Genomic DNA, 18,777 nt, shown 5'->3' with positions numbered 1-18,777 from the left:
CAAAGTCCGTCAACTGCACATACGGTTCACGTCCACGCTGTCGCGGCATGCTACCAGTTTTAAAGACTGCGATGGAGCTCCGTATGCCACGGCAAACTGGCTGACACTGACGGCGGCGGTGCACAAATGCTGCGCAGCTAGCGCCATTCGACGGCCTACACCGCGGTTCCTGGTGTGTCCGCTGTGCCGTGCGTGTGATCATTGCTTGTACAGCCCTCTCGCAGTGTCCGGAGCAAGTATGGTGGGTCTGACACACCGGTGTCAATGTGTTCTTTTTTCCACTTCCAGGAGTGTATTTACTAGCAGCTCTTAGCGGTGATCTACAACGCTTTTGGAACACGCTGCCACGGCCGTCCGGACATTTCAGACTAGGTGTACGGTATCGCAAATCCGGAAACATCGCTATAGCTGTGTTGCCTATAGTCCCAGTGGGTGAATGTCTTTGCCGAGAGATGGTGTGATGGTAGTCCCAGTTGCACGAGCAGACTTCACGGCTTCGCGGCGATTTCCTCAATTCGAGTTGTTTCCGCAGTTCGCTGCATGATGGATTCCTCCGTACCAGCACAATGAGTGGTTATCCAATTACTTGGCACAACAGATGAGTATGCTTCAAAATTTAACGCAGGATAAGAAAGGTGTACGAAGAGTAGTGACTCGCACAGTATTCCGGTAGTGTCAATGTTATGAGGCGGGACAATGTAAACATCAAGCAGATGCCGCGACCTGGGCAGGCGCACGTTGTCACCACTAGGGCCACGATTTCGGCTGTGGAGGAGCTCGGAAAGACGCATCGTCGATAACCACACGAGGCAGTGCTGCTGAACTATCGATAAGCAAAGGAACTGTGCATCAGATAATCCGTGAGAAGTAGTGCTGTGGCAAAGTTTGTGCACAGTAGAGGCCCATGCGTCTTTCAAAAAATCAGAAGACGGCGATAATGGGTGTTTGCCCGACCCACCTGTTGAGATACGCGGAGCAAGGAAAGGATTTCACTGTTCATGTACTGCCAAGTGACGAAACGTGGTGTCACCAATTCGACCCTGCCTCCACGTGGATGAGCATGGAGTGGCAGCATCCCGGCCCCCTCAGAAAAAAAGCGCATTCTGCCTCGAAGGCCGTAAAAATAATGCTCAGTTTCTTTCTCGACATAGAAGGACATGTACTCGTCGACCGACTACCACGGTCATCAAGAACAAGCGCAGGGTCCAACTCTCGAATGGGACAGTGCTTGTCCAGAACAACGCTTGGCGACATGCGGACAAGAAGATCCTACAGCTCCTTCAAAAACTTTGATGGGAGATCATGTAACATCTCCCTTACTACTCCGCTATTTCTCCATGTAACTCATGCATTTTAAAGTCCTAAAACGATCTCTGAAAGGTCAGGGGTTCATCTGTGACAAATAAATGCAGAACACCGAAGAAGACTGGATCCGGCGGCAACACAGGAGCTTCTACAATGAACCGATATCCTGCGCTCGATATATCGGTATAAAACGCAATTATGCATAGCTGCAGAGTTCCACATGAACTGCAATTATAATATTATTGCTAAAATTCCTTTACATATACACTACCGGCCATTAAAATTGCTACACCAAGAAGAAATGCAGATGATAAACGGGTATTCATTGGACAAATATATTATACTAGAACTGACATGTGATTACATTTTCAAGCAATTTGGGTGCATAGTTCTTGAGAAATCAGTTGCCTGAACAACCACCTCTGGCCGTAATAACGGCCTTGATACGCCTGGGCATTGAGTCAAACAGAGCTTGGATGGCGTGTACAGGTACAGCTGCCCATGCAGCTTCAACACGATACCACAGTTCATCAAGAGTAGTGACTGGCGTATTGTGACGAGTCAGTTGCTCGGCCACCATTGACCAGACGTTTTCAATTGGTGAGAGATCTGGAGAATGTGCTGGACAGGGCAGCAGTCGAACATTTTCTGTATCCAGAAAGGCCCGTACAGTGCCTGCAACATGCGGTCGTGCATTATCCTGCTGAAATGCAGGGTTTCGCAGGGATCGAATGAAAGGTAGAGCCACGGGTCGTAACACATCTGAAATGCAACGTCCACTGTTCAAAGTGCCGTCAATCTGAACAAGAGGTGACCGAAACGCGTAACCAACGGCACCCCATACCATCACACCGGGTGATACGCCAGTATGGCGATGACGAATACACGCTTCCAATGTGCGTTCACCGCGATGTCGCCAAAAGCGGATGCAACCATCGTGATACTGTAAACAGAACCTGGATTCATCCGAAAAAAAGAAAAAGAAGACATTTTGCCATTTGTGCACCCAGGTTCGTCGTTGAGTACACCATCGCAAGCGCTCCTGTCTGATGCAGCGTCAAGGGTAACCGCAGCCGTGGTCTCAGAGCTGATAGTCCATGCTGCTGCAAACGTCGTCGAACTGTTCGTGTAGATGGTTGTTGTCTTGCAAACGTCCCCATCTGTTGACTCAGGGATCGAGATGTGGCTGCACGATCCGTTACAGCCATGCGGGTAAGATGCCTGTCATCTCGACTGCTAGTGATACGAGGCCGTTGTGACCCAGCACGGAGTTCCGTATTACCCTCCTGAACCCACCGATTCCATATTCTCCTAACAGTCATTGGATCTCGACCAACACGAGCAGCAATGTCGCGATACGATAAACCGCAATCGCGATAGGCTACAATCCGACCCTCATCAAAGTCGGAAACGTGATGGCATGCATTTCTCCTCCTTACACGAGGCATCACAACAACGTTTCACCAGGCAACGCCGGTCAACTGCTGTTTGTGTATGAGAAATCGGTTGGGAACTTTCCTCATGCCAGTACGTTGTAGGTGTCGCCATCGGCGCCAACCTTGTGTGAATGCTCTGAAAAGCTAATAATTTGCATATCACAGTATCTTCTTCCTGTTAGTTAAATTTAGCGTCTGTAGCACGTCATCTTAGTGGTGTAGCAATTTTGATGGCCAGTAGTGTAACTATAGCCTTTCAGTTCGGCACATATTATAGTACACACTAAGAGGCACCACGAAGCAATTATCCGAATGGGACGGAAATCGGTAGATGTGATGTACATGTACAGACGAACAAATGATCATAGTTTCAGAAAAATCGGATGGTTTCTTCACGAGAACGAGCTGCACAAACTAGAGAGGGATCCGGCGAGCCTGCTGACCAAGTTAGTGTTTTGCAAGCACAACGATAAGCAGTAGAAACCCACGCCGCGTTCGGAGGGGCATTATGTTGCTGAAATGGAAGCCCACTGGGTGTTGTGTGATGTCGTTAGGTTAGTTAGGTTTAAGTAGTTCTAAGTTCTAGGGGACTGATGACCATAGATGTTAAGTCCCATAGTGCTCAGAGCCATTTAAACCATTTTTGAAAAGGAAGCCCAGGATGGCTTGCCATAAAGGGAACAAACGTGACTTAGAATATCGTCGACGTACCGCTGTGCTGAATGACAACAAAAAGGGTCCTACTATGAAATGGCACTGAAGGCCATCATCTTCGCTGGTCACTGGGGCTCAGTTCGAAGCGGGACTCATGCCTAAAGAGAATTCTGTTCCAGTCAATAAGACTCCAGACCGAATGCGCCCGGCAGCATAGCTAAGGGCTCCTTGGTGTACTGCGGTCAATGGTAGTCAGCGCGAGGGCTGCCGGTAGCTCCAGCCCTCTCTCTACGAGCCGCCTATTAATAGTCCCTATGGTCACTGAAGCATCAACTGCACTTCGGACCGACGACGATGATGAATCCGGGGCTCTGAGTGCCTCTCTGACCACTGCTCGGTCCTCATGGTCTGTTGTCTCTCTATGACGACTGCTTCTTCCTTGACGTTTTCTTCCATTCCTGCCAACATCGTCGAACAGTGGTATCGCTCCTATTCAAATGTCGAGCGATTCGCCTGTTACTCCAACCAGCCTCTTTGAGCCCACCTACTCTGCGGGGCATAGTTATTCTTCAACTGAGTATGCAGAATGAAATACGCGAAGATTTTATGCCCTTGCATCTACATGACCCCTGCCCTTTTCCAGCTCCGCAGTGAAACTGCGCTGCAGCAAACATTCATCCATCGGCCGCCAAAGTTTACTATTTTGCATTTTACGTAGATACATGTATGAATATCAATTGTGGCTGTCTTTGAGTGTATATATCGGCGCAGTCTGTCTATACACTGTTGATGCCACATCTCGATAGTGACCATAGTAGCTTGACCACAGAGTGACTTTAACGTACTTGCCATTAAAATTTCAGCACCAAGGATTTCAAGACCTGGTTTTTACCTGGGGTCACTGAGATCCCACAAGGCGACGAGCGTGATCTGAAACTCACTGCTTCCATTTTCTCATCAGTCTTAGGATTCTGACCAACGCGAGCAACAAAATCGCGGGACAATGGCCTGCAGCCTCGACAGGCCATGATCCTGCAGCTGGCGAATCCGACACGTGCAGGTAGACATTTCTCTTACTACGACGTTCATTAGCTATTTCTGGATGAAAAACTCGCTCCGTAATCTTTCCTTCGCGGATTTTCGGCAACTTTGTGATCATTTCTTACGTTACGCAGATGCAGTGCTTTTGCTCCTAGCACACTGGACTCGCATTCGTGAGGACGACGGTTCAATCCCGCGTCCGGCCATCCTGACATAAGTTTTCCGTGATTTCCCTAAATCGCTCCAGGAAAATGCCGGGATGGTTCCTCTGAAAGGGTACGGCCGACTTCCTTCCCCGTCCTTCCCTAATCTGATGAGACCGCTGACCTCGCTGTTTAGTCTCTTCCCCCAAAACAACCCCTTTTGCTCCTAGTATTTAGCGGGCACCTGCTCCTAGCGTTAGAGCATGCGACAGAGCACGCCAGACGACCACGATAGCACGTTTGCACGGACAACCAATTCACAAGCAGACGCTGCAGCGATCGACGTCGCGGTGCTTGTCGATATTGTCCTGAACGGGCAAGCGCTTTCCCTGTTAGGCTCGGAGCTAGAACCGGGGAAAGCACTGCAGCTTTCGCCGGCTGCCAGCTCCTGTCCTCTGCACAGGGTCGCTGAACCCTCGATACGCATCCCAGGCAAGGCAGAGTTTGCTCTCTGTCGTTCCTGGACTGCGAATGCGGTAATTAACTGTGGCGCTTCCAACAGAGAGTTAATTGGGCTGGGTGCTTAGTAGCGAATAGAGCCGGAGTTGGACTTCACAATGCACGATTCTCATGAAGTGTCCCTCGGAGGGAATGACAATCCTCACCTATTCGTGCGGAACTTAAGTAATACGAAGTTAGTATCTCATCAATGCTTTCTGATGCGTCTACAACGCGTAATCTCGACCATGCGTAATGAGAGAGAAATCTTTACAACATCCTTCGAACATTGTTTTCTTTTCACTGCGCGTCTTCGATACTACGTAACACTATGTAGTAGCCAAACAAGAAATAAGGCAATTTGCGTAATGTACCACGAATGAGGTGCTACAGGAAGTTCTGCCAGGTGTTTTACGGTATTTAAAAAGTTATGAAGTAATTTCGCGATCACTAAAGATTGAGACAGCTCCATGTTTCGAACAAAACAACGGACACTACGCTTTTTGCACAAAATTTCCTGTTTCTCTGTTTCTGCTCTATAGATATATAGAAAAAAGAATCAGTGCCGACATGAAAATGCACTGAAGTCACAAACCCAAATATTTAATATCTCAGATAGTAAATAACGGCATTAATGCTGCTCATGTTCGATTCTTCACAAATATCAGATGCAGTTATGGAATTGGAAACAACACCTGATACAGCTATCAGTTAGCTTTCTCCTTCCCTTGGGTCGAGTTCCACTCTAGGATTTGTGACAATGAAACGTCCTATTATCGCTCTACTGGACAGGTTAATGAACTAATTAGTTGAGTGTCTCCACTATCAATACTTTTAACGTGGACCAGCATTACACAACAAGCGAAAAACTGAATACATGACATCATAAAAGGGCAAATATTTGACAAGCACATGCTCACAGGCTGACCCATACCAGTTCCCCTTTGATTATATTGGTAGCTTAGTTAGCCTGGGTTCTCGTGTGAGCTTGTGGCATTGAAATAACACTTTGTACAAAGTTCCGGCATAACACACGTGATGGTATCTAATCTCCTTCACCTTCGTGAACAGGAACGTGAGGTAGCAGCTGCCTGCACAAAAAACAGACAGTTGTTAATATCCTACTAACCGTGTGTTTTATTACCAAACGAAGGACATCAGAATATCCTATAAAACTAAAGTCTACGTTCTTTGAGGTGCTACGTCCAATATAACTAACATATAATAAAGGAAGTTTCTCCATTCAGGCGACTGTGACAACTAGGATACGGGATTGCTAATCTTTAAACATTGAAGTACAGGTGTATGAAGTATTTAAGAATGTTCTGAAAGCAAATACCTGGTATTCTACTCCCGAGTTGCCTCAACCAGTGTACGCAGGGATGATACTTCCGAGGTGGAGGAATCACTTATGGGGTTCCAGAAGGCTCGATCTTAGATCGACTATTGTTTTGTCATATACGAAAAATGAAACGTCCTACAAAAATGGCTCTGAGCACTATGGGACTTAACATCTGAGGTAATCAGTCCCCTAGAACCTAGAACTACTTAAACCTAACTAACCTAAGGACATCACACACATCCATGCCAGAGGCAGGATTCGAACCTGCGCCCGAGCGGTCACGCGGTTCCAGACTGTAGCGCCTAGAACCGCTCAGTCATCCCGGCCGGCTGAAACGCCCTTCCATCTAATACACAATGATAAGTATCATTTCTTTCTGCAGATGACCCTGGTAATTCGATCAACCCCAAACACACATACAGAAACAGAAATAACGGTAAAAATTATTTTTATACTATTATTGAGTGGATTTCTGAAAATGGCTTCACTCTCAATTTGAAAAAGACACAACTTATTCCGTTCTGAACATCTTGAGGCACTACATCAATGATAAATTTAATACCTGATGAGAAAATTATAATCATAGTGGAAATTTTGAAGAACCCATGTTGATGAAAATTTAAACTTAAAAAATCTTAAACATCTCAGTTCTAAAAAGTAAAACAACTCAATTCTGCCACATTTGCACTTCAAATCATCGTAGATCTTGGGGAGAGACCAATCAGTGAGATAACATATTTTATGTGTTTTCATCCAGTAATGTTACATGGAATAATGTTCTGGGTAACTCAATATTTAAAAAAGGAGGTTTCATTGCTCAAAATGTGCTGAAAGCACAGCACGTGGTGCTCGCCCATCATCATCTTCTACATATCTGTTTACGAGTCAGGCATTTTGATTACTGCTTCACAATGCATTTACTCCCTCATAAGTTAGCCGTAAGTGATCAACTTCAGTTCAGTTCAGTAGGAGCAATGATGCACGTAATTACAATAACAGAAGAAAAAAATGAAAATCATTATTCCACATCAAGGTTATCTTTAGCATAGAAATGGGTGCTGCCACGAAAACTATTTACCAAATGATATAAACCGCCAGAGACATTAAATTTGAAAACCACCTGAGAAAGTGTGGCCATGCGGTTCTAGGCGCTTCAGTCTGGAACCGCATGACCGCTACGGTCGCAGGTTCGAAACCTGCCTCGGGCATGGATGTGTGTGATGTCCTTAAGTTCGTTAGGTTTAATTAGTTCTAAGTTCTAGGCGACTGATGACCTCAGATGTTAAGTCCCATAGTGCTCAGAGCCATTTGAACCACCTGAAAAAGTTTCTTCTTTCTTTCTTCCTTAATTTTCATGTACATATAAAAATGTGGTGGGCAGGAACTACCAATTCAGATATGTGTTAAAAAAATATGTCAGCTTGTAGTCATATTGCCATACGAAAATATATTTTTTGTTTTTTTTTCGGATGCAAAAACAACTGAGATCATAAGTGCCCATATCATAACCTCAGAATACTAATACCAAAAGGAAGTTAAAAGCGACTACACGTTAAGACGAATCTCGGAAGGAAGGAGATTACATGTTAAGACCAAGTGACGGAAGAAAAGAGAGCTAAGAATCATGCTCTTTGAGAATGGTCCACAAAATATGCCGTAGAGACAGCGGATGTCCCGAACTTAAAATTAAATGTCCTTCGCCATATCGGTACGACGAATAAAAAGTAAAATGCGGTTAACAGAGCGCGCTTCGTTCGCTGAAACAGCTGGTCAAGAAACTGCGAACCGTCAAAGGTTGACGACAATGAGCACATCGTGGACATATCCTAGCTAAAATGATCTCCTCGCGACGAGAGGACCGAGGGGAGGTCGGCCAAGCCGCTGGGAGAGCTTTAATTCCCTGAAGTTTGTTCCCGAGAAGACAAGACCAGTGGTGATACCTAAGTGACAACACCTGCCGACAGACGGCAACACGGAGATCACCCGACGCAATGGAAGAGCTAGCGGGCGGAGGTAGGAGTGAAGCCTTAGCAGCAGCTTCGTTTACCATCAGACCGACGTGCCCGGTGTAACACCCCAACGACTCCCTTAAAGTCAATTAAGACGGAATATCATAATATGAAGTAGGGAAGAGTTATCTTGGCAAATACGACATCTTTGCCGATATGCTTTGCCAAGAAGTTTTGATAACAACAACATTATACATCACTGAGAGTTTTTGTTATGAGAAGAGGAGGAAGAAACCTCAGATTTAATTAATGGACAAATATCCAAGTGATAATTGCAATTAATATCTTGAAAGCTAAGTCCAAGTCAGAGATGACTTTTATGTGGAAGAGAGTTTTAAGCGCAACGAAGAAATTCAATGCGCCTACAATACTCTTTCACAGAAGAAGTCGCTTGCTGGCTCTCGTCCTGTAAAGACGTGCGAGAACAATTATTGTCTTAGTTATTGAGAGTACGGAACGCGACGAGATTGTTTTGCGTTCAGAAGTGTTTCTTGCGTGACGTGATTCACGAACTTCGGAAACTGATAGATGCGTTTAATTGAACTTTATTGACGAAACTAATGAGTATTGGACTTGACTTTCAAACAGTTGGAACTAAAAGAAGAGTGGATAGTATATCAAAGGACTACACTCAATTAGTCTCGAGTAGGACACAATTACACAACTTCACGAAGATAATACAACTACGCTGAAGAGTCAAGCTCTAATTGTCAAGAAAATTAATTTTAATAGAACTTACTTTACCAACCAACTGCGTGTGCGTAAGTTATAAAGTATTTAGTGGCCAAGGAACAATAAACTGTTCGTTCTAAGTGAAATATCAAGCGTGGACTACACTATTAAGTGATTTAATCAATGATAGTTAACCAACGACTGTTCAGCAGGGATAATTTAATCTGAATATCAAAATACCTACTTCATTAATTAAAAGGAGAACTTTTGAACATTTTTTTTAACATTACGGCTCAGGTTCAATCAGACGTGATCAAAGAGTATCTGTGGATCTCGCTTCATACAGGTTCAACAACTCCATAGCAACGAGCCAACAACGTATGAGAAGACTGATAATTACAATGTTTCCTCGCAATTGGTTGTGTGTACGCTGCGGATGAGATAAGATTTAACAACTATTGCATATCCGGGGAATGAATCATTCAATCTTAAATCAGAAGAAGCATCCATCGTCTGAGTTCTCATTTCCGTCCCCCGTTCACCAACGGGGACCTACGTCATCGCCCATCGTGTCTCAACTCCACTGTGAGAGCTGTGGCAGTAGCAGCTCTTCGGCGTCGACAATATCAGCACGCCACACCAGGAACCCAGCACGCCACACCAGGAACCCACATAAACATCACAGTGGCTCCCTCAAGAGAGAGTTCGTGGAAGCGTTCTTGGACCCGTTGTACTAAGGGATGGACTGTGCACAGCGCTCACAGACTCTGAAGGGCGCTAAGAGAATCTGAGCATATGGCAGAATTAAAAAGCATGTGTCGCCGGATGTACCGGGTGACCTGATAGAGGGCGAAGAGCTCTGCTGTAAATACTGAGCAGTGTTCCGGAAGCCGATACCGAAAATGGTCGGCCTCAATGACGAAGGCACACCCGACACCACAGTCCGTCTTAGCGCCATCAGCGTACACGAAGGTGCAATCGCTAAGTTTCGTGCGAAGATCGAGACACTTACTGCGATAGATCGGATCTGGATTAGTTTCATTAGGAAGCGAATGAAGTTCAAGATGAACACGCCGCACGAAGCCATGGTGGTGAATGTTTCACGCCCATTAGGAACGTTGCACGTAGAGTGAAGTTCGCTGCCAGAGCGATAGCCTAAAGCGAACTCCAAGGAAGAAGGACGCGCCCCATACTGCCAGACAAGGGAGTCACCGAAAAAGTAGGCGTAGAATGGGTGGCCTGGCATGGCAGACAAACGGCATGCGTATCTGCAGAGGAGAACAACACGCCGGTATGAGACACGTAGTTCGGCAGCTTCAGCAAAGAGACTCAACTGGGATAGTGTAATAGGCGCCGGTAGCAAAACAGATTCCACAATGGTGGATTGTATTAAGACGGCGTAATATGGACAGATGTGCAGATGAGTAAACGAAATGCCAGTAGTCTCGTTTCGAACGGACAAGGGAAGGGCACAAACGGAGGAGTGTGGTCCGATACGCTCCCCAGGAAGTACCGCTTCGGACAGAAAGGACACTGAGGGACCGGTTACAGTGAGTGCCCAGGTAAGGCACGTGGGAGGACCGAGGAAGTTTTTCTATCAAGGATGAGGCCCCAGGAATTTCGTAGTTTCAGCGAATGGAAGAGCAACAGCCCCAAGATGCAAAGACGGTGGAAAAATCCCACTGCACCGTCACAAATTCAAACGAAACGGTTTTGTCAGTGTTAAAGCGAAAGTCTCTGTCGATGATCCACGAGGAAAGGCAATCGAGACATCGCTGGAGACGTCGCTCAAGGAGACAAGCCAGCGGATAATTGCAATAGATCGAAAAATCGTCACCTAAAAGGCAGTCAAGATGCATGAAAGGGAAGCAGTGGTTGGGAAGGGAGTGAGACAGGGTTGTAGCCTCTCCCCGATGTTATTCAATCTGTATATTCAGCAAGCAGTAAAGGAAACAAAAGAAACATTTGGGGTAGGAATTAAAATCTGTGGAGAAGAAATAAAAACTTTGAGGTTCGCCGATGACATTGTAATTCTGTCAGAGACAGCAAAGGGCCTGGAAGAACAGTTGAACGGAATGGACAAGGTCTTGAAAGGAGAATATGAAATGAACATCAACAAAAGCAAAACGAGGATAATGGAATGTAGTCGAATTAAGTCGGATGATGCTGCGGGAATTAGATTAGGAAATGAGACGCTTAAAGTAGTAAATGAGTTTTGCTATTTGGGGAGCAAAATAACTGATGATGGTCGAAGTCGAGAGAATATAAAATGTAGATTGGCATGGCAAGGAAAGTGTTTCTTAAGAAGAGAAATTTGTTAACATCGAGTATAGATTTAAGTATCAGGAAGTCGTTTCTGAAAGTATTTGTATGGAGTGTACCCTTGTATGGACGATAAATAGTTTGGACAAGAAGAGAATAGAAGCTTTCGAAATGTGGTGTTACAGAAGAATGCTGAAGATTAGATGGGTAGATCACATAACTAATGGGATTGGGGAGAAGAGGAGTTTGTGGCACAACTTGACTAGAAGAAGGGATCGGTTGGTAGGACATGTTCTGAGGCATCAAGGGATCACAAATTTAGCATTGGAGGGCAGCGTCGAGGATAAAAATCGTAGAGGGAGACCAAGAGATGAATACACTAAGCAGATTGAGAAGGATGTAGGTTGCAGTAGGTACTGGGAAATGAAGAAGCTTGCACAGGATAGAGTAGCATGGAGAGCTGCATCAAACCAGTCTCAGGACTGAAGACCACAACAACAAAAGGGAGCCGCAGATGACCGGAGGGAAAAAAGGCTATAATAGGGTTAATGGCCATAGCAAAGAGGACAACGCCAGGACGGAGCCCTGAGCCATACCGTTTTTCTGGATAATGGTGTTCGACAAGGCAGGACCTACACGTACCTTTAAAACTCAGTCTTTTAACAATTCCAGAATGAAACAAGACAGACAGCTTCGGAAGCCCCACCTGTATAGAGTACGGAGGATACCAGTCCTCCAGCAGGTGTCTTAAGCTTTCTCTGAATCAAAAGACACTATCTCGTATTCCCGCAGAAAAACCGTTCACGGCATGGTTGACAATGTGACACGATGATCAACTGCAGAACGGCGCACTCTAAATCCGCACTGTGCAGTGGTTAGTAGATTGCTAGATTCGGGCCACCATACCAACCGGATCTGGCTAAATGCGATTGTACATATGAAGGAGAAAGTGCTTGCCCACAAAAGAGACGTGCGCAACATCTACACTGGTGTCCAAAATTATATCAACGAACCACTCTTTCCCCGTCTTGTGTCTAGTTCACCGCATAATCGTACGAACTGCCAACAGACGTCCGTACAATCGTGTTCTGCACGGAAAATGGCATTCCACTCAACGGACAACCACGTCAAAGATGAAGTCACGGCACTTACAAAACGGGGTAGCATTTGACGGCTAGTCCCACATCCACAACCACTGTGTATACAGTCACAGACGGTGAAGTATGGCACAAAGAAAACGCCTACCAGACTCTGGGGCGGGGGACCATAAGAAGAATGGCAGCAGGACAGTGGCAATTGATGAGGTTTAATGTGAATCGTTGTTGTTTCTCGAATGTGGCAACAATTTATCGAGCCCGAAACAGTACCGCAAAGACCGGGACAGGGCCGACGAACTGTGATAGCAGAAAGAGGACCGTTATTTGGATGTAAGGACATGACATTACCGCCTTGGTACTGCACAGCAACTGGCATGTGAGCTTGCAGCATCCACTGGACGTGTTGTATCGAGACAAACTGTTTACAGAAGGCTTCAGTAAGTGGCCTTTATTGTTAGCGATCTGCTGTTAAGTCTACCTCTGATGCCGCTTCACAGAAGGGAATGTCTAGAGAGGAGTCGTCAATATGACACCTTGTGGTCGAACAGTGGGCCAATGTTTTTTTTACAGATGAGCCCCGATTTGCTCTGGAGAGTGATTCTCGACGCATTCGCATCTGGAGGGAGCGTGGAACGCGATTTCAGGACCCAACCGTTACGGAAAGAGACTGATATCGAGGAAGATCCCTAACATTCTGGGCAAGGATTATGTTGCCCACATGAACGACTCTTCGTGAAATTTTATGGGTGAATCGTTAAGGTTTAACTGCTATCAGGTATCGTGATAACATCGTGGGGCCTTGTACGGTTGTTGCCAGATGGTGCAGATTCAGACTTCATACTGTTGGTCGGTAAGATCGACCTCATACAGCAAGAGCAGTGATGTTTTCTTGGAAACGGAAGATATTACACGAATGGTGTGGCCTGCTCGATCTCCCAATTTGAATCTCAGAGCACGTCTGACTGTACTAGGGAGACAGGCTGCATCATATCAGCATCCACCAACCACTCTCTAAGACTTGCGAGCGGCTCTCTAGGAAGAATGGGTGTTATTGCCTCAACATGAGATCGGCGATATCATTCACAGCATGCCCTCATCGTTGTCAGGCCTGTATTGCTGCCAGAGATGGTCACACTGCATAATGAGCACATTACGCAATTGTAATTATATGCAAATCCATTTAAGTTGGAAAAAGCGAAGAACATCATTTTCATGGGAGGAACTTGGTGTGATTGTGGGTAGAGCTCCTCCGAAAACATATCGGCCCAAGGTGTTGGAGATAGCAACATGGTCCACAATGACATTTGCTGCGGTCAGGCCGAAAATTGGGGAATCGATCTTGGTCCCAGAGAGCCGAGGGAGGTTACCCTACAAGACGAAAGAGGGAGTGAAACTATTGAAAGAATTACGTAGTAAATGGTATCCAGCTAGCTTTTTTTGTTATCTCGAAGAATGTGATGACACCACGCGCGGAGCTGTCCATAATGAATGCAGTTCGCCATTGTAGGAGGATGGGTAAAAACGCGGAGAGCACGTCTCCGCGCGTGAACCACATCGCGGCACGACCCCGTCCACCAAAGAATTGGGACATGGCGCGGTCAAGATGAAGTGCGAGGTATGGGACTTTCTGTAACAGTAAGGGTAACGTTTGTTAAGGTACCTGGTAATCACAAATGGGGAAATTATATATCTTCAACATTTCGCGGCCCTGTCAACAACTGTGTAAATATTAACTTAATTTTAGTAATTGACAGCCTCAGTTGCACTGTTTACCTAGAATTTACCTAGGTTTCAGTCGGGATAACCCAACTTTCTTCAGAATAACAGTAACTACCGTTTGTGGACATCGTCAAGCTAGAACTACAAAGCCATAGATCATCGTCAGACTATAAAATTTATCTGGAACTGCCTCGACCCCACTTCGCGACCGCGATGCGGCAGCCACTAGTACTGTACTGGAAGTACGGTCGCGAAGTGGGGCGGAGGCAGTTTCAGATAAATTTTATAGTCTGACGATCTATGGACAAATGGTAGTTACTGTTATTCTCAAGAAGGTTGGGTTTTCCCGATTGAAACCTAGGTAAATTCTAGGTAAACGGTGCAACTGAGGCTGTTAATTATTAAAATTAAATGGGGAAATGTTGTTCGTAGAAGGTCGCCAGCGAGGAGTAAAGCCTCTAGTCGGCCTTAGAAAGCTGCCAATAGGGTTTACAGGTAGGTGGGGTAGGAGTCGGCAATCTGATAGCACACGGGAAGTGGTCGCTCGAGTATGTGTCAGAGGGGACGGACCACTCGGATCCATGGGTAAGCTGGACAGTGAAAACGTGAGATCCAAATGGGAATACGAGTATGTGTGCATGAAGTCTGAAAGGAACGTCGGTGCTCCAGTTTCAAGAGAAATGAGATCAGCCGAGAGGGTGCCTCTCGGACAAGCTCTGAAAGAGCCGCAAAAGGGAGTAATAAAGTCATGAGCAGTAAAAAAGGGACGCGGGAGTTAACCAATAAGCAGGAAGAAGTCTTCCCTGGTGACACCGAACGATGGCGGGATGTAGACGTTACAAAGAGAAAATGTGAAGTGAGGAAAGAAAATGCGGACTGAAACAGCTTGCATCCAGGTGTTCAGTGTGATGGTTTGGCTATGAATCTCATCCCAGGTGAGCAGCGTGACTGAGATCTAATGCCGTCCTTAGGTGGAAGATCAAAGCGGACCGGAAGTAAATGCGAGGGGTCAAAGCGGTGGCGGCGGCGCAGTTTCGTTTCTTTGCGGCAGAAAACAAGAGGAAGCTGCGATTTCAGCAGCAGCCGTAATTCTTCCTCGCTGGATCTAATTAATGCCACGAGCGTTCCATTGGAGAAGTCATAATGGCGAAAGGGGGGGGGGGGGGGGGGGGACAAATGAAGGGTTGTCACCCCGGTGGCTCCGAGTGCCAGCCTTCCAAGACTCACTGCTACAGGGCGCAAAGGCTGAAGGATCCTGTTCCACTAGATCCACAGAGGTGTCGGCATTCCCTCTGGGTCGGCCTGCAGATTCCAGGGTAGAAAAACGGTAGGCGGAGCGCACCGGTGAAATGGAGGCCGGCTGGTTGAGAGTATGAGGTGGCGACACCGTTTAAGAGAATCTCATCAGACTCGGGGAAGAAGACTGTTTGATTTCGTGGACCCTTTGCAGTTGGGAGATGAATCACATGTTTGCTGGCAGGAGGGACATAAGAAGTCTTCATGGGATCATTCCGCTGGTCCTTTCCGGACTACCTGTTGTGAAGCAGGTGCTTTCGCCGGCGGGAGCAACAATTTGGTGGCTTGTTGCGCAGATGTAGAAGAAGGAGACGGGGATGCTACCGTGATACTGCGATTTTACAACTGCAGTGCTGAATTTATGTTGCAAGTTTGCATAGCTATGTCCTTCGTGGACGAGGTATAGTACGAACAGTACTGAAAGTGCCAGATTGTAAAACGCAGGGCTTTCGACTTCCCAAAAACTTTCGAGCGGAAGTCTAAGGTACTATTTACCTCACCCCAGATCTCCTGAATGGCCCGCTCATTGAGATACACGGATATCCTCGGAATGAGGCTGCATGTCGCCACTGCAATTGGGGGGGGGGGGGGGTGGATTGGGGGAGGGGGGGGGGAAGGAGGAGGAGTATAGCCTACCACAAGTAAAAAATCTGGCCATGTTTCAGCAGGACATGCGAGTATGGTTGTAACATTGACACTTTTAGCAACACATCGGGTTTGGAATGTACGGTCAGATTGTGATATGACCTCATAGCCTGCTTTTATCTTTGATGGAAGGACTACTCCATCAAACGCGAGAAAGACATTACGGTTGCATCAACCTTTTTCGTTACCCAATGGACTGCAGTGACGCCCTGATCAGAGGTAAGTTTGGATTTCTCCCTGTCATACCATCAAGCAGCTGAGTGCAAATAACACCACACGAAGAATTCAGCATTCGATGGGCCTCGACACTTACAGGGTATTTCCAGAATGAGATTTTCACCCTGCAGCGGAGTGTGCGCTGATATGAAACTTCCTGGCAGATTGAAACTGTGTGCCGGACCGATACTCGAACTCGGGACCTTTGCCTTTCGCGGGAAAGTGCTCTACCAAATGAGCTACCCAAGCACGACTCACGCCCCATCCTCACAGCTTTACTGTTAATAAGGGACTGTTCTGATGCCAGGCTATAGAAATCCCAAAAATATACCAGACATGTTCTCGAAAGGAGGGGAAAAAGAATAGTAGAACGACAGACATGCAGCACGGAAAGGGAAGAGATGCTGCAAAGGTTGGGGACCCGTAGTAGCCGAGCACGAACTACCTAAGAATGGTGAGACCCCTGGGAAATTGTATAATATGAGAGTAAAAAAGACTTGTTCCCCATCATTGTGATTCATCGTGCAAAGATCCATGGAGCATAAATAAATTGACGGCTATATGGCAGCTACTTAAAGTTATTTAGACACAAGTACTTAGTAGACGTAGTGACATGGAGTAACAAGTAGAAAGTAGCGTCTGTGCAGCACGAATAGGTTTATTTTAATTTTCGTACGTAATAATTAGTTCAATGTTTTGGTCAAGGTTTAAGAAATTGAAGGACAAAAAAAATTTAAACAGATTTTCAGTCTCGAAAATTTTGCTTTTTCCTTTCTCTTTCTTAGAGTGTAATTTGTATTTAATTTTGATTTATTGCATCAGTTTGAGCTCTGTAAATGAGTTGTTTCATTCTCCTCTAATTATCCGACCTTGTCAGCGTTCCGATAGTTAATCGAGGTTTTAGTGTATAGCTGTGCTCCTGTTGCCCGAAGACGCAGCACCTGTCTAACTCCGTGTGTGACGTGGCGGCTTGAGAGATTCCCGGGTGCTCACCTGGCCACTCGACACTGCAAGCCGTGCCGGAAATAGGCCAGCCCTGTCACCTCGCCAGCGCCACCTCACGACCACTTCACACTCTCACTCCGGCCCGCACAATGCGCGCCCTCCACAAGCTGCAAGTGGAACGGCAGGCAGCTAAATCTCGACTCGAGCTCAATAGAAACTGCAGCCGCTGGCGTTTCCTTTCCGTCTGTATGAGTACACAGTATCTGGAATATAGCCTCACCATTCAAAATATTGTTAGTCACCCCCTTAAAAGGACCTGTCTTAAAAATCGTAGTGAGGAATTAAAGTCAAACAGTTTGTTCGTACCGGAGAAACTCCGGGTATTTTCTGTATGTAGGTAATGTTCCCGAGACATTGGAAATGAAATGTTGTATCTTCGCCCCGTCAACTGACTACAATACGGCGTCCGACAAGGTTTAACGTCCAGAATGTTTACTTTCGGAGATAAGAACAATCTCCATTAACAGTAGGATTTTGGTCAACAAAGAAAGTCCCTCAGCTACGGAACTGGCTTGTCGCACAAACTACAAGGGCCCTTGTACCAAGAGTTAGTCGATGGCTAGCAGGCAAAGTGTTCGCATCTTATGAGGAAAGCAGCACAGCAAGATTATATAAAGTACAACTGTAAAGATAAGATTTGAGTATTCAATTTAAAGATTCTCCTCGTTGAAATCTCGGTACAGCATTACACTTACCTGCAAAAAAACTGCTGATGATTCATAATAGTCACTGGCTAGTAGACTAAGGGCCAGCAGAAGAATTAATTACTGTGCGGTTTGTTTATAATTTCTTGTATTTATAGTTAACAGTGATTCTCATATTGTGTTTTGACTAAAATGTTCAGCCTACATCTGAGTATACTGATATTAGTTTCTGGGTCCCCATATTAATAGTCCAGCAAGATTCAAATTTCTTATTACAATAACGGTACTCAAGAAGTACAACTTTCATTCTTATAACTTGTGTTAACTACAGTAAGCAAATTGCTACAGCTATTCCAACTACGCTAAATCCAGGTATCAGATCTCCCATTTGCGCTAAATAGTGTAAGGAAGTGAATGGTCCTCGAGAATACAAATTATAGTCAGTACAAATGATATACTTATCTGAAAAGTATTTCAATTACAGTATTTTCAAGCTAAAATAACCTCATGTCCAAGTTAGTAGTGCCCCACCGTAAGTAAATCACCTACTTACAATGATCATTACCTTGCTGCTTTATTATACAGATAGCCAAGTACTATTAGGCGCCAGTTGTTGACATAACATTTTAATATTCTTTCCGAGTTATACCTGCCAACCAACTGGTAAATTGCTTGCTGAAGTGTGATACTGTTGAGTCCCGTGAGCAAAAATGTATCAAGTCTATGCCAATAGTTAACAGTGCTAGTACTTGACACCATTTTGCCTAATTAGGCTGGCGACCGTTTTCCAACT

General features: G+C 45.7%; 1 protein-coding gene across 2 annotated transcripts in view; it reads right to left on the bottom strand.

Annotated features, from left to right (window-relative positions):
- The window catches only part of LOC124797980 (E3 ubiquitin-protein ligase AMFR-like), a 331,734-nt gene that overhangs the window by 188,485 nt on the left and 124,472 nt on the right, over window positions 1-18,777 (bottom strand). The gene's annotated exons all lie outside the window — the stretch shown is intronic.

This window comes from Schistocerca piceifrons, chromosome 5 (assembly GCF_021461385.2).
Source record: "Schistocerca piceifrons isolate TAMUIC-IGC-003096 chromosome 5, iqSchPice1.1, whole genome shotgun sequence".
Taxonomy (NCBI): domain Eukaryota; kingdom Metazoa; phylum Arthropoda; class Insecta; order Orthoptera; family Acrididae; genus Schistocerca; species Schistocerca piceifrons.
Note: the sequence above shows the minus strand (reverse complement) of the source record. Positions and strands in the feature narration are given on the sequence as shown.